The following is a 13,866-nucleotide window of genomic DNA, read 5'->3' as shown; positions in this document are numbered from 1 at the left end:
ACATTGTGTGCCCATGAATATAGATCTATTTTATGTATTTACCTTTTAAATCACCTGGGTTGGAAAAAGAGGAGTTAGAAAACCAAAAAAAAAAAAAAAGTATACTACCTTTGATGTTTGCCTGTGTAGTTACTCCTACTGGAGTTCTGTATTTTCTCAAATGACTTCAAGTTCCTATCTAGTATCCTTTTATTTCAACCTGAAGGAGGTCTTTTCACATTTCTTGTAGGGCACTTAGCAGCAGACTCCCTCAGGGCGCTGCTGTGACAATAAACAAAGAAACATAAGAATTACCCTGACTTGAGGAAGTGAAGAAAGTGATATGCAAACCTGTCAACTATTCAGAGAAATGGGGAGGCAGGGTCTGGCCAAAGATTTGACTGCTCCTTTTGATACAGGGAGATCTGATCAGATCACCTGGGAGAAGCAGGGAGGGACCGTAGGAGGAGGTTGGTAGGAGGAGGTTGGCGGAGGCAATGGTGAACATTCTAGGATGCAATTGGCTGAGAAGTTGAACTCCTCCAGAACAGAATTGTGAGCTAGAAGACTTGAAATAAAAGAAGGGCTCTTGGGCTTCCGCGCTGGCTATTTCTAGCTCTCTTTCCCTGGAGGATGCCTGCATTTCCCAATGGGTAGTATTTTGAGTGGCAGGCACTCCCGGTACAGCCTAGGATCCAGCTGGCCTGGCAGACGGCGGCAGAGTTATTCTTCTCTAGCTGTTTTAGAGGGGACGAGATCCGAGGCAGAAGTCTGCCATTCTTCCAAAATTGTGTAGCTTTTGTATCTTATGTTGTTTTAGTTTGTGAACTAACCCTATAGGAATAAGATAAAAATGAACAGGAGGAAATGCTAGGAGAACTCAGGTATTAGATTTAGCCTTAATTGATAGGCTTAAGTGATTAAAGCTCTAATTAAAGAGTTTAGCCTTAATTGATAGGCTCAAGAGACTATCAATTAACCCCTATCACAGTGGAAAGCTGTTACTCCAAAATTGTGAAGTATTTGAATAAAGACTCCTTTCCTTTACCAACAAACTTTTGCCTCTGGAATTTTGCCTAGAGGACGACAGCGGCAGCAGGACCCCTCCTGTGGTTCTGTAATGCTTTGGCTTTGAAATTTACTCCTTGCCTGAGAGTTGCCAGCTGAAGTTCATGGAATTGAGCTCTAAGACAGCAGAGCAGCAGAGCATTTACACTATGTGAGAAGGAAATGAAACTACTTGAGTGAAGGGAGAAGCAAGAAGAAGCAGGAAAGTTGTGTAAGGTGTAGGTTTTCTTTTGGCAGCTCAGAGATAAAGAGCAGAAAACACACATCTCCACTCCTGAGCGCCCAAAAAGGCTGGGATTCAAACCCATGGGTGCAGAGCACAATGGATTAGTGCTCCTTTGCCTTAACCACTGAACCCCCTTGTTCCACAGAAACTTGTATTTTTGAATACTCCTTTAAGTGTTACTTTCCACAAAGCCTTGCACTTTGACCCTGACATGTAGCTAACTGTAGACATCTTAGAGAATGTTCACAGGGAAGCAGGCCTTTGCACCTTCCTCTGTATCTTAATCTGCCCTCTGCAGCTTCAACTGTCCTTCTTCAGTCTTCACACTTGCCTCCCAGTCAAGGTGAAATTCTTTCCTTTCTCCCCACACTCCCGAATTTCACGCTCTGTGCCACTCCTTAGGCCTCCCCTCTGCCCACACTTCGCCCGCCTTCCCTCTCTGCTCACTCCTCAGTTTCAGCTTAAACCCTGCAGCCCTTCCTTCCCTTCCTCCCTCCTCTGTCCTCCTCTTTGCCCTCACCCTCTTCCTCCTTCTACCCCTTTTTATGGAGGTTTTGCAGTTAAAAATTTTTCAAGAATATTTTTTCTCCTACAAGCATATTTTTATATTCCATACCTGCCATGGAATTATATCCTAATATCATATATTTTATACTCAAAGCCCTATCGAGCCACTATGCACAGCAAAGTACTTTCATACAGTGAAATCTAATTTTTTAGGTATTTCCAGTGACTATGCATCTGTTTTAAGCATTTTTCTTCTGAACTCGAATTACCTTCACATTTAATAGTAGTGTACAATAAAATATATGAATAAATAAATTTGAGAAGCTACTATATATGTGAAGTATAATTGCATTGGAAATGTGTCTTTTAGTGAAAGGGCTGGGGGTATTTTCCCCCACCACTTCATGCATCCACAGATAAAAACTTATTATGGTTGGAATAATTCGGTGGATATTAACAGCAAAAAGACCAAGTTTGTGGTTTCGAACAAGCGTGGGGCTTACAAATGGTGCTCTTAAAATTATTTAAGGTGCATTATTTAAAGTAGACTCTTCAACACATTTCCACTGTTAATCTAAATTTAATAAATGGCAGCAATAAATGAAACTAATAGCGAGCAAGGAACTTGCAATCACATAAAAATATAGCTTTACAAAATATGGGTTGATGCGCATGGGTCACCGGCCAGCAGTGACCACGGAATGCTGTGGATGACTCGACGATAAACACGCGAGAAAACACACATGCACAGAGACAGACTAGTTTCTGTGGGGAAGTAGGGACGAAATGGCCACCCACCCAGTGGAGAGCGCGCTGATTTACCGTCCATACCTGCTTTTATTGGGCTCATTTTGCATAATAATTCAGGTAAAGTACAGTACTCATTAGGGGGAAGTGAGGAACTATAGAAAACAAAGAACTCTTCCGGTCTATTGAGTTGGGGTCAAAGAGCTGTAAGACTGAGGAACAAAATAACTTCCTCCTAAGACCCTTCTCATTCAACTGAGAGCATTCTAAACAAAGAAGGTTTCACAGTAATTTACATATTCTTTCTTAGGCTTGATCACCCCAGGGAATCCGCACTTCTCAGTACGGAGCTGCACCACCCTGTCATTGTTTCAGGCTTAGGTGGAGCAAGGGAACTAAGGCAACTGGGAGACAAGGACGTTTTTTCCCAGACGCTGAGAACTCAGGCTATGTCAAAGCCAAGGAGCGAGGGTCCCATCACCCCCTTTTGCTGCAGCCCCCCAAGTCCTTCTTTTGGGGGGCCTCCCAAAGTGATCGTGCCTGTCTTAGGTTGTTCCCCCCAGGGGGGATCTTACCCGTCTTTGGCTAACCGACCAAGTTTTTTGGGGTTCAGTCATGAATAAAGCAGCAGAAGCAGCATTCCTGCCAGGGAGGTAAGCTTTTGTCTCCTTGCTGGCTTACGGTTCCAAGGGTGTTCCCTTAGCTTTAGCCTAGGCAGGGGTTTCAGCTTCTGATACCAGTCAGGGCGGTTCCCAACAATGGGTACACATTATTTTTTTGGTGTATGGGTCAATGCTCCAACCAACTGAGCCACCTGGCCAGGGAAAATATGGGTACATGTTATTTTTGACAAAAGATTGATTTTCCTATGTGTCTGAGTAAGTGTAAGAAAAGTAAAGCATTGTTTCCTTGACATATAATGTTCCTTTTCATTAAAGGTGAAATGTTGTTAGTAGATGAGGAATTTATCATCTCCTCTGGCATGAAATCATGTCTTGTGTAGCCCTGTGTCTTGTTTACAGGGAGACACCAGTATTTCCAACTGTTTTCTTATCAAGAGGGAGTATTTTTAGCCCTGGGGTCAGAGGTTGTACCAAATTTAACAAAGGTGGAGAGGCACGTGATCAGGCAGGCGCGTCCGGGAAGCTTTGCGCTGAGGCCTGGGGCCTCCCCTTCCCCTACCCTCCATTTGTACTTTTTGCCATTACCATTTACCCGCCTTACACTCCCTCCCCCACCTCTAAGATCTTTCTAACGCTGGAGCTGGTTTCTCCTGTCCACGTGTTTCTTCCATCTGGCCTCTGTCCAAAACCAAACGTCCTAGCAATAGCCGGGGCGACCGAGCTTCCGGTTCTGCACAGCAGGCTCCTGGCTGCGGGCCACCCGAGGACCTGCGGGGGAGCCGAGGGGCGGCGCGCCCGCAGCAGCCTGCGCGCCCTCGCTGGTGAGGAAAGAGTGAAGGGAAAAAATGGAGACACTACAGTCAAGCTAAGGAGATTATTTGAATCAGAATGGGCCGAAACCTGCAGAATCATTGCTATCTTCCTTTAATTACCCTGAGGACTTAAACTTTTGAGCTCTTCAGTTGTGCGTCCATGTCCCGACGTACAGAAATCCTTGGATAATCAATCCTCGGAAGAATTTATGAAACAATGTTCCAGGCCACCGGATATCCGGCCGCTACCAATCCGGAGGCTACGAATGCAGGACTGATGCTTCTCAATAACGTGCTTTTTGCTATAAAAACGCTCAACTTTTCTTTTTCTTTGGAACAGTCCAGGTATTTCCTGATAGTGTCTCCAGAACTGCAGTTCGCTTAAGACCCCTGAAAAAAACTTTGCCATCTAGTTCGAAAGAAGCCCCCGGGTTATTTATGCTCGGGAAACCGGGACCTCGTGCAGAGCCGGGGAGGGGCGCATGTTAATCAGCATCCGCCCGCCGCCCGTGGTTGGCTCCCCGCCCCGCCCCGCCCCGCCCGCCCGCCGCCCGTGGTTGGCGCCCCGCCCCGCCCCGCCCCGCCCGCCGCCCGTGGTTGGCTCCCCTCCCTCGCCCCGCCCTGGCCCCGCCCCCACCCCCGCCCCCGCTAGAGCTCGGAGCTCGGGCTCCGCCCCGCTGCGGTCTCTCAGACTCACAGTTTTCTCTCCGCCTCCGCCACTGTTGCCTCGGGATAATCCTTTACTTAAGTCCCATCCTCACTTTTCTCGGTCCACGACTATCCCCACATTTCCCCTCGCTCTTCCCGCCGGCCACCTGTCTCCTCATTTTACGGGTTTTCTCTAGAGATTTCCAGTTCCAGCAAGCTCGGGCGCTTCTCGTGTGCATTTTCTCTTGAGCTTTCTCCGGGGCCCCGCCCCGCCCCCAAGAAACAAATTGCTCACACCAAGCATTAACCTGTCCTTTGGCTGGTGATTGCAGACACCGGGCGAGGTGGGAATATCGGAAATGAACTTGGGAGCCGGGGTTAGTATGAACAAGAAAGTGGATTGTACAGAGACAGTGTGGCAAAAGTGACATGGCGAGGTCCCACCGAGACTTGAACTCGGATCGCTGGATTCAGAGTCCAGAGTGCTGACCATTACACCATGGGACCTGCAGGTTGGCTCAGTTCTCTGAACTGTTTGGTGACATAGATCTTCCTTTCAACGCCCCCCGCCCCGCCCCTCCCCCTCCCCCTCCCCCGACAGTTTTTAAGGTCTGGAATCCGTCTGCTTTTCCTCCTCTAGAATTAAGTGGTGGACGGTCACCTGCCCCATGCCAGCCAGCACCTTTTACACCAGGGTCTTCATGGAAGAGACACGTGGGTAGAGGAAGCGTCCTGAACAGACCCACCTTTCGTGGTGCTTCTTCACAGGGCCATCAGGGCTGTCGGTTAAATCAGTTTTCAGAGACATGGAAAAACTACCTTTTAAGAACTTCTTTTTACCTTGTATCTCTTGTTGATTTGAAAAAGGTTAGTTGCTATTTGGAAAGACAATTTAAAATCAAATAAACTTTTTTAAAAGTTGCCAGTTAGCTTTTCCACTTTTTTGTTTTTTCCATCATGCGGAGCTCTCGCCTCTGAGCCCTCTGCCCTGCGCAGCTGCAGCTCTCTGCTCAGCCGCTGCTCCTGGAGCGAAGAGAACGATCCAGTGTCTGGGGAAATGTCGAATTTATAGGAACTGAACTGGGTCATCAGTGAATTAAATGATAGCAAGAGCGACGGATTTGAAACTCCTTAGGACATTGTGCATTATATGTTATTCTCTGCTTTGTACCGGTTAAGAATCAAGAAAATAAACAAACCTATGGCCAGTATGGGCATCAAACTCACAATCTTGAGTTTTTAAAACCCTGTCCTAACCAACTGAACTAACTACCCTTTCACTTAATGAAAGTTTTTTTTATGTTAAGTTCAAAATAGTTGATACTTGCATAGCAATGACTTCTGATGCTTCATTTAAAATGTCGTGTTGAAGAATTCCTGTCATGCTAAGCCATCAGTGCAAATGCAAATGAACCTATGGATCAGAAGATTGTAGGTTTAACTTCTCGGCAGATTGACTTTCTTTCATTAATCTTTATGTGCATTTTGTTTAAGTTACAGAGAAATGCTCCCTCGGATTGTTGCTGCTACCCCACGGCACAATTTTAGCTGTTGCTTAACTTGCAATGAGTCTTCAAAGTCATTAAAGCACCATCCATAATCTAAGATTTTATTTTTTAAAATCTCATACTGCTAATGATGGGGACAAGATCACATAGAGAGCTATAGAACATTTTGAGTCAAAGAGGCTTTAAAGGACAAGAAGCAAAAAAGGAAAGAAAGTGTGGGTCTAAGAGCATTATATTTTTCTCATTGGGCAACAACCCCACCCAGATATGAAAACAATGTAAATGTCCACCCATAGATAAGTGGGAAAATAAAGATGCGGTATACTCCACATATCCGTGTGGTAGGGAATATTATTCACCTCTGAGAAAGGAGGAAATCCTGAAAATTGTGACAACACTGGTGAACCTTGAGGGCGTTATGCTAAATGTGATAGGTCAGCTAGAGAAAGACAAATGCCATGTGTGATCTCTCACATCTAGAATCAAACAATGACAACAACAAAACCAAGCCCACAGCTACAGAGCACAAATTGGTGGTTTTCAGGGGCAGAGAATGGGGTGGTGGGAGAAATGGGTGAAGGGAGTGAAAAATAAAAACCAAATCATAAACAAATATCATGGAATGCTTAATCTATACCTGCCACTGTCATGTGCCCTAGCGTGAACTTGGGCCTGGACTCAGAATCATCACGACAGAGGCATGTCTCATTGGTGATTCCAAGGCAAATGGTACTGCTCTTCATTATATGTTTTTCTAAGTAAAATAAAACAAAAAACAGTTGTCCCTCAACTTATCAACTTGGTACCCTTTAAATCTATGTAAAATGTTTGCATTCATATGTAAAGAGAGTTTAGTTTTAGGTTTGGAGAAAATAAAGCATTTTCACTTACAGGAAAGTCCAGAAGGACATTTAAAAGTCAAGTGGAACTCTGGACAGTCGGCGGGCTGTCTGGCTTATTTCAGGATATAGCACCTGTGGACTCAGTTACCAAATGCCATTCATGATGATGACCAAAAATTCCCACACATCTCCATGACACCCCTAGAGAGCAGACAGGTACTATTTAGAACCAGTGCTCTCTTACAAGTTCTAGAAATAACTTACAATGAAAATGGGAGAAATGAAATGCTTTATAGTGAGTGAGTGTTGGATAAAATTACTATCTTGGAAACTTCATAAAAAGAGTTGAAGAGGCTTCTTTCAGGTTGAACATTTTTTAAAGGCTAGAAATGAGTAGTTAAGAAAATATTTTTGGAGAACCAACTGGTTGTAAAATAATAGAATGAATATATCCTATTCACATATCATATAGGATAAACATATTCTTCAATAATGGAGAAATATACTGATTTTTAAAAACCAACCTTAACTACAGCTCTTAGCTAAAAACGTGTAACCACATCTTTGCAGGAAGTGTCCAAGTTGAATGGTAAAAAAAAAAAGTCCTCTAGGAAAGCTCCCCTCCCTCCTTATCCTTCTCCAGAAAAACCCACGGCAAACACAGAGCTTCCCAAAAGTTTGTGATCAGAGGGAGACTCCAGGGCTCAGAGATGCCGCTTCTCCGAGCGCTTCATCTCAGATTTGAGATAACATCCACCTGGCAGGACCATGGTAAGAGCGCACATGTTTGTTAAATTGATATCTGCTGTGTGCACTAGGGTTTCATTGGTGAACAAAACTGGGCACTACATCCACCCTCTTATAAGTTAGATTCTAGTGAAAGAGACAGAGGACTCAAGTCACCATGCAAAGTAGCACAATTTGCAACAAAAAAGGAACACAGTGCTAAGAGAAATATGAAGGTTTATTTAGAAAGCTTTGGAGAAGTTCTTTCACTAGATTTTCGGAAAAGTGAAGATGAGAAGATGCTAACCAGGTGCAAGCACACCAATAGTCATGATGATGAAGTATGTCCTCGATGGGGTTGCGTCCATTTGCCCGCCTGCACTCAAGCAAATAGAAATAATGTATCCGGTAGAAATAAAATACGCTGAACAAATAACACATCACCAGCTCAACATACTGAGAAAGCCCTCTCTTGACACCCCTGCAAACCCACGGTGCGCTGTCCATGGTCCTGACTCTGGGTAGCGTCGGGCTCCCGACCTGCAAGTAGCCCACGGTCACCACCTGCTGGGGGCGCTCCTGGAACTGAGCTGGGTGCCTGTCCCAGGAAATGTCCGAGGAGAACAGCTGGCTGTCACGACACCCTGCCTTCGAGTTCCAAACGCCGGGTCCCCCGTGTGTCTGTCCCGCAGACGTGTCTCAGTCACACACCCAAGTAAACCGACCCACAGCTCATTGCAATTCCATCCGGGACTGTTCTGGGCTAAGTGCATCTAAAAGTTGACCCCACTGAGGCGGAGCTTTTCGGTGCCCAGCTGACGATTTCTGCCCGCTAGTGGGTGCGGCACCCAGAAAGCCTCGGGCAGGTGACTGGGTCAGGCTCCGGTCAGGCGCAGGTCCGAGCGGCGGGGAAGCTCTGATTTGCAGAGGCAGCTCGGGCTCAGGTCCTTGCACCACAAGAAGCGCAGATCTGGAGACGCGGGTCGGACTCAGGCACTTGCACCAGAGAAGCCCCAGTATGGAGTCAAGGTTCCGCTTAGGTGCCTGAACCTGGAATTCCTCTGCCTGGTGATGGGGGTCCGTCTCAGGTCTTTCCTTCCTTTTTTCTTTATCTCCTGCTTATTGTCTATCTATCTGTCACCTAGCTATCTATGTATTATCTGTCTCCTATCAACTAATCAATCTGATATATATCTATCCATCATTCTCTGTATTATCTATCCATCTATTATCTGTCATCCATTCATCAATCATCCATCTATCCATCATTTACCTGTCAATCGTCTGTCATCTATCATCATCCATCTGTCATGTACCCATCAACCACTCATCCATCTACCTGTAACTGAGGCATGGCACACCTCAACGTCTTACTGGCCATTTGGTTGTCTTTCATGAAGAGCTTCTTTAAGCCACTTGCCCACAGACCAAAAAAGCAAAAGTGCCAACAATAAAATCGATTGAAGAACAGTCAGAAAATGCTTCATGCCTCAGAGATAAGCAAACATTTCATAGACAGGACACAACAAGCACTGAGCATAAAAGAAAGACTGGTATTCTGGGCCCCATAAAAACTAAACACCTTTTTCATCAAAAGACTCCACTGAGAGAGAGAGAACACCAGCCATAGACTGGGAGAAGGTATTCGTGACACATATACTGTAAAAGGTCATGGATCCAGATGACACAGAGAACTCCTAAGGTGCGATGGAAGAGGGAAGAGTCTGATTTTCAAATACGCAGTGATTTGAGTTCTCATGCTTAGAAATCCTTTGCAGGTCGTCCCGGGGCTGACAACGCAAATAAGGACATGGGAAACCTCAAGTCAGGGCCCAAGAAGGCTTAGACATTTAGGAGAAACACAAATACAAAAAGCCGTGGGCGACTACTGTGTCCACCCGATTTCGGACCTTTAGCGTGTCAGGCGAACTCGATAACCACTGCAGTGCAGAAGCAGCACCCTGTACTGAGATGCTTTTACAAGGCACAACAGAATTACCTACGCATTTCGTGGATGCCCCCGAAGCTAATAGTTTTGAATGATTTTTCCTTTAATATATTTTCATGCACGGTGCCTTTCTTTTCCTCACATTTTTATTTGTTAAAATAAAAACATAGAAACGTCATGAGTCCTAACCAAACGTCGCTCAAAACCAGAGTCTAAATTCCTTCCCCAGCACCAGGCAGAGTAACCTCGGGCTCCAGGGACTGGATTTCCAGGAATTACCCGATGTTACCCTGTGGCTCGGATTCCACCTTCCTCCCTGACTCCAGGGAGCCACAACTCAGCACGGAGCCCTGGGGACCTCCCACGTCCTCGAGGGCAGTGCCCAGTTCACCATCGGGAGGGTGACAAACGGGGTACGTGTGCGGATTCCACGAGCCATCCTATTATCGGGGTCCCTCAGGCCGCCCTGGGGCGCCTGTGCCCGGTGACGGACAGCCGTCTGCTCCCCGGTGCTGGGCTCGCCTCCTCCTCATTTGTCCCTTCATACCGATGCTCGTCGCTGTCTCCTGTCGCTTCGCAGCGTTTCCCCCGGGATCTGGGAGGTGCTCAGCGGCGAAATGCTCTCCTCTCAGGTGCGGGGTGACACCTCCGTGACAGGACGGCGCTGTGTCTGCGTGTGGCAAACGCGGCATCGAAAACGTCGCTGTTAGAGTCTGAGACTGGGCTGGTCCGTGTTACAGAAAGCAGAGAAGAGAGGCAGAGTCTCCCAATTCGCAAGGTCTGGAGTCTTTTTCCTTTTTTTCTTTTTTCTGACATCAAATTGGCAGCATAAATGACAATTTTTTAATTATTTTTCAACAATTTGATTAGACTTTCATTTTAGAGAAATTAATGAGTAGTTCGCAGGTGCCCAATGCTGTCCTAGGCCCTGAAAGTACCAGGTGTCCTGAAACTTTGGACAGGCCTGGGGTCGCAAAGGTCAGGTGAGATGCTGGGGGATCTGATCAATTCCCAGGGAGGAGGTTGCCCAGGCAACGGCGAACAGCCTGTGACGGGATTGGCTGAGAAACTGGATGCCCATGGAGTTATGGGCCAGAAGAGGTGAAACCCCGGCAGAGCCCTGGGCTGCGGGCTCTCAGTCCCGCGCTCTCTCCTTCCTCAAGGCTTCCCGCGCGACGGTCGCCCGCGCTTCCCAACGAAAGGTGATTTGGATTGAATTTGGATGGATTTTGGATGGATTTTGGATGGGATACGGAACTCTGGTCGCAGCCTGGTTGGACTGGCCTGGCAGAAGGTGGGAGGGTTGTTCTTCTCTGCGTGTTCTAGACGAGAGGAGCCGTGAGGCAGAGGCGCGCCCTTCTCCCAAAATTGCGTAGCTTTTGTGTCCTGTGTTGTTTTGCTTTATAAACTAATCCTGTAGGAAAAAGGTAACTAAAAACTAGCAGGGGAATGACAGAACTCAGGTGTTAAAGAATCTGGCCTTAATTGATAGGCTTGAGTGACTAATGTGTGTGGAAAACCGTTATTCCAAAATTGTGTAACTTTTGAGTCAAGTCTCCTTTCTTTTATCACCAAAGCTCTGCCTCGCCTGTGCAATTTTCCTTAGGGGTAGCAACAGACAGCAGAATGCCAACTGTGGTTTGGTAACACGTGCACTGATTACGATAGTAAAAATTAACTAAATAAGATAGTTTGTTTGCTTGTTCTTGACCTTTATATAAATCAAATCATGTAGTATATACTGTTGTGTGTGTGGTTTCTTTGTTTCAAGATAATGACTTTGAGAGTAATCAGATTTTGCGTTTACCAGTGGTTCATTATTTTTATTGGTAAGTAAAATTCTATTTTTATAAATGTAGCATGATTTGTTTTTACATTTATTGCTAACAGACACTTCCATTGCTTTTAGTTGTAGGTTATAGTGAATAAATCTGGCACAAATATTTTTGAACACATTTGTTCATTGATACATTAAGTTTGTTTTGGGGGGGTAATGTCTAGGAGAGGAAATGCTGAGTTACAGGTGAGGGGTGTCTGTGTGTAGTAGTCATAGTAAGAGCTTTTATAATTTTACATTCCCACTAACCATGATGGAAAGTTCTATATCTTCACCATTTAAACTTTTAGTTTTTGTTTCATTTGGCTGTAACTCAATTGGGTGAAAGTAGTATTTCATTATGGTTTTTTAAAAATTGTATTTTATTGATTATGCTATTACAGTTGTCCTGATTTTCCCCCCTTTGACCTCTCCAGCCAGAACCCCCGATTCCCTCAGGCAATCCCCCCACCACTGTTCACGTCCATGGGTCATGTGTATAAGTTCTTTGCTTACTCCATTTTCTATACTGTACTTTGCATTCCTGTGGTTATTCTGTAACTACCTATTTGTGCCTTTTAATCCCCTCACCTCTTCACCCATTCTCCCCCACCCCTCTCCCATCGGGCAACCTTCCAGTAACTAACTTCTTTTTTCTGTGTTTTAAGAGTCTCTCTTAATCTTTAACCTTTGGTCTTTTAATGATGTGTCTTGGAGTGGGCCTCTTTGCATCCCTCATAGTTGGGACTCTCTGCACTTCCTGGACTTGCATGTCTATTTCCTTCACCAAATGAGGGAAGTTTTCTTTCATGGCGTTTCCAGATAGATTTCCAATGTCTTGCTCTTACTCTTCTCCTTCTGGCCCCCCATGAGGTGAATGTTGGATCTCTTAAAGTCCCAGAGGCTGTTTGTGCTATCCTCACTTTTTTGGATTCTTTATTCTTTTTGTTGTTCTGTGTGGTTGTTTTGCTTTCTTATGTTCCAAATCATTGATTTGATTCTCGACTTCATCTATTCTACTGTTGTTTCCCTGTAAATTGTTCTTTATTTCACTTAATGTATCCTTTGTTTCTGACTGGGTCTTTTTTTATGCTGCTGAGGTCCTCACTAAGTTCCTTGGGCACCCCAATAAATAGCATTTTGAACTCTGCATCTGACAGATTGCTTATCTCCACTTTGTTTAGCTCTTTTTGTGAAGTTTTGATCTATTCTTTCATTTGGGCCACATTTCTTTTTCTTCTCATTTTGGCAGCCTCCTTGTGTTTGTTTCTATGTATTAGGTAGAGCTGCTGTGACTGCCTGTCTGGGTGGTGTGACCTAATGCAGTGGGTGTCCAGTAGGGCCCAGGGGCACAGCCTTCCTCATGACCCAGGCTTGGTACTCAGGGTGCACCCTTTGTGTGGGCTGAGTACACCCTCCTTTTGTAGTTGAATCTTTGTTGCTGTTGACAGATCAATGGGAGGGATTTACCCAGGCCGGTCAGCTGCAAGGACTGGCTATGAACACTGACCACCAACCTCTACCATCTGTGGAGGATCAGTAGTGCAGGGGCAGAGTGGTGGTTCTCCAACGTGGTCTGTAGGTGTCCACTGGGTGCATTGGCCTTGGGGTTTCCCAGGTGGTACAAACCAAGGTCAAATCCCATCTGTGTTTTGCCCGGGACACCCTGCCTGAGATGTAAAGCAATCTGAGGTGGCTGCTACTTGTACTGGGCTTGGAGATTCCCAGATGAAGCCAAGCTGTGAGGTGAATCTGGTTGCCACAAGGGCTCACTGAAGCCATCTGTTGATTTTCTATAGGATTTATGAGCCAAGACCAGCCATTCTTATGGAAAAGCAGCCTGGGTGGGCCCATAAATTGAGTGGGATAGAGCCTCTATGTATCTCCAAGGTGGGTCGCACAGTGTTAGCCAGGTTGATGGAGTCTTGGATATGGTACCAGCCTACTGGTTCTGTGGGGAGAGGGCCCAGCCAAGGGAAAATGGCCTCTGCTCATCCCAATGCCAGACACTTCAGTCTCTCCCTATATACCACTGGCTCACCTCAAGTTGGCACCCTGGTGCTGGAGCTCAGAGGGAGCAAGTCTGAGTAGGTGAGTCCATGTGTGGGTTCCCCAAGAGCAACTGCTTAGGGCTTCAGCAGCCTCCTCCACCAACCCAATCCTTCTGTTTTTGCAGACAGAATTGGTGGTGACTTATCTTCCTGGCACTGCAATCCTGGGCTGACAGGCCTGGTGTGGGTCTGGGACTCCTCACTCCTGAGATATCCCTCCCAAATTTTTATCCACGTGGGTGTGGGGCCAGCTCATTCTGTGTCCGCATCCCTCCTACCAGTCCGGATAGATGTTGTTTCTTCAATTCTGTAGTTGTCAGACTTCCATTCAACTTGGTTTTTGATGTTCTGGAGTGATAGTTGTT

General features: G+C 45.9%; 1 non-coding gene across 1 annotated transcript; it reads right to left on the bottom strand.

The window, feature by feature from the left end:
- Positions 1–5,045: 5,045 nt before the first annotated feature.
- TRNAQ-CUG lies at positions 5,046–5,117 on the bottom strand. Its single transcript has one exon. It is a non-coding gene; the product is annotated as a tRNA-Gln (tRNA).
- Positions 5,118–13,866: the final 8,749 nt, after the last annotated feature.

The sequence above is a fragment of the Phyllostomus hastatus genome, unplaced genomic scaffold (genome assembly GCF_019186645.2).
Source record: "Phyllostomus hastatus isolate PE091 unplaced genomic scaffold, TTU_PhHast_1.1 phas_contig_840, whole genome shotgun sequence".
Lineage (NCBI taxonomy): Eukaryota > Metazoa > Chordata > Mammalia > Chiroptera > Phyllostomidae > Phyllostomus > Phyllostomus hastatus.
The sequence above is the reverse complement of the archived record's forward strand: the minus strand, read 5'-3'. Positions and strand labels throughout refer to the sequence as shown.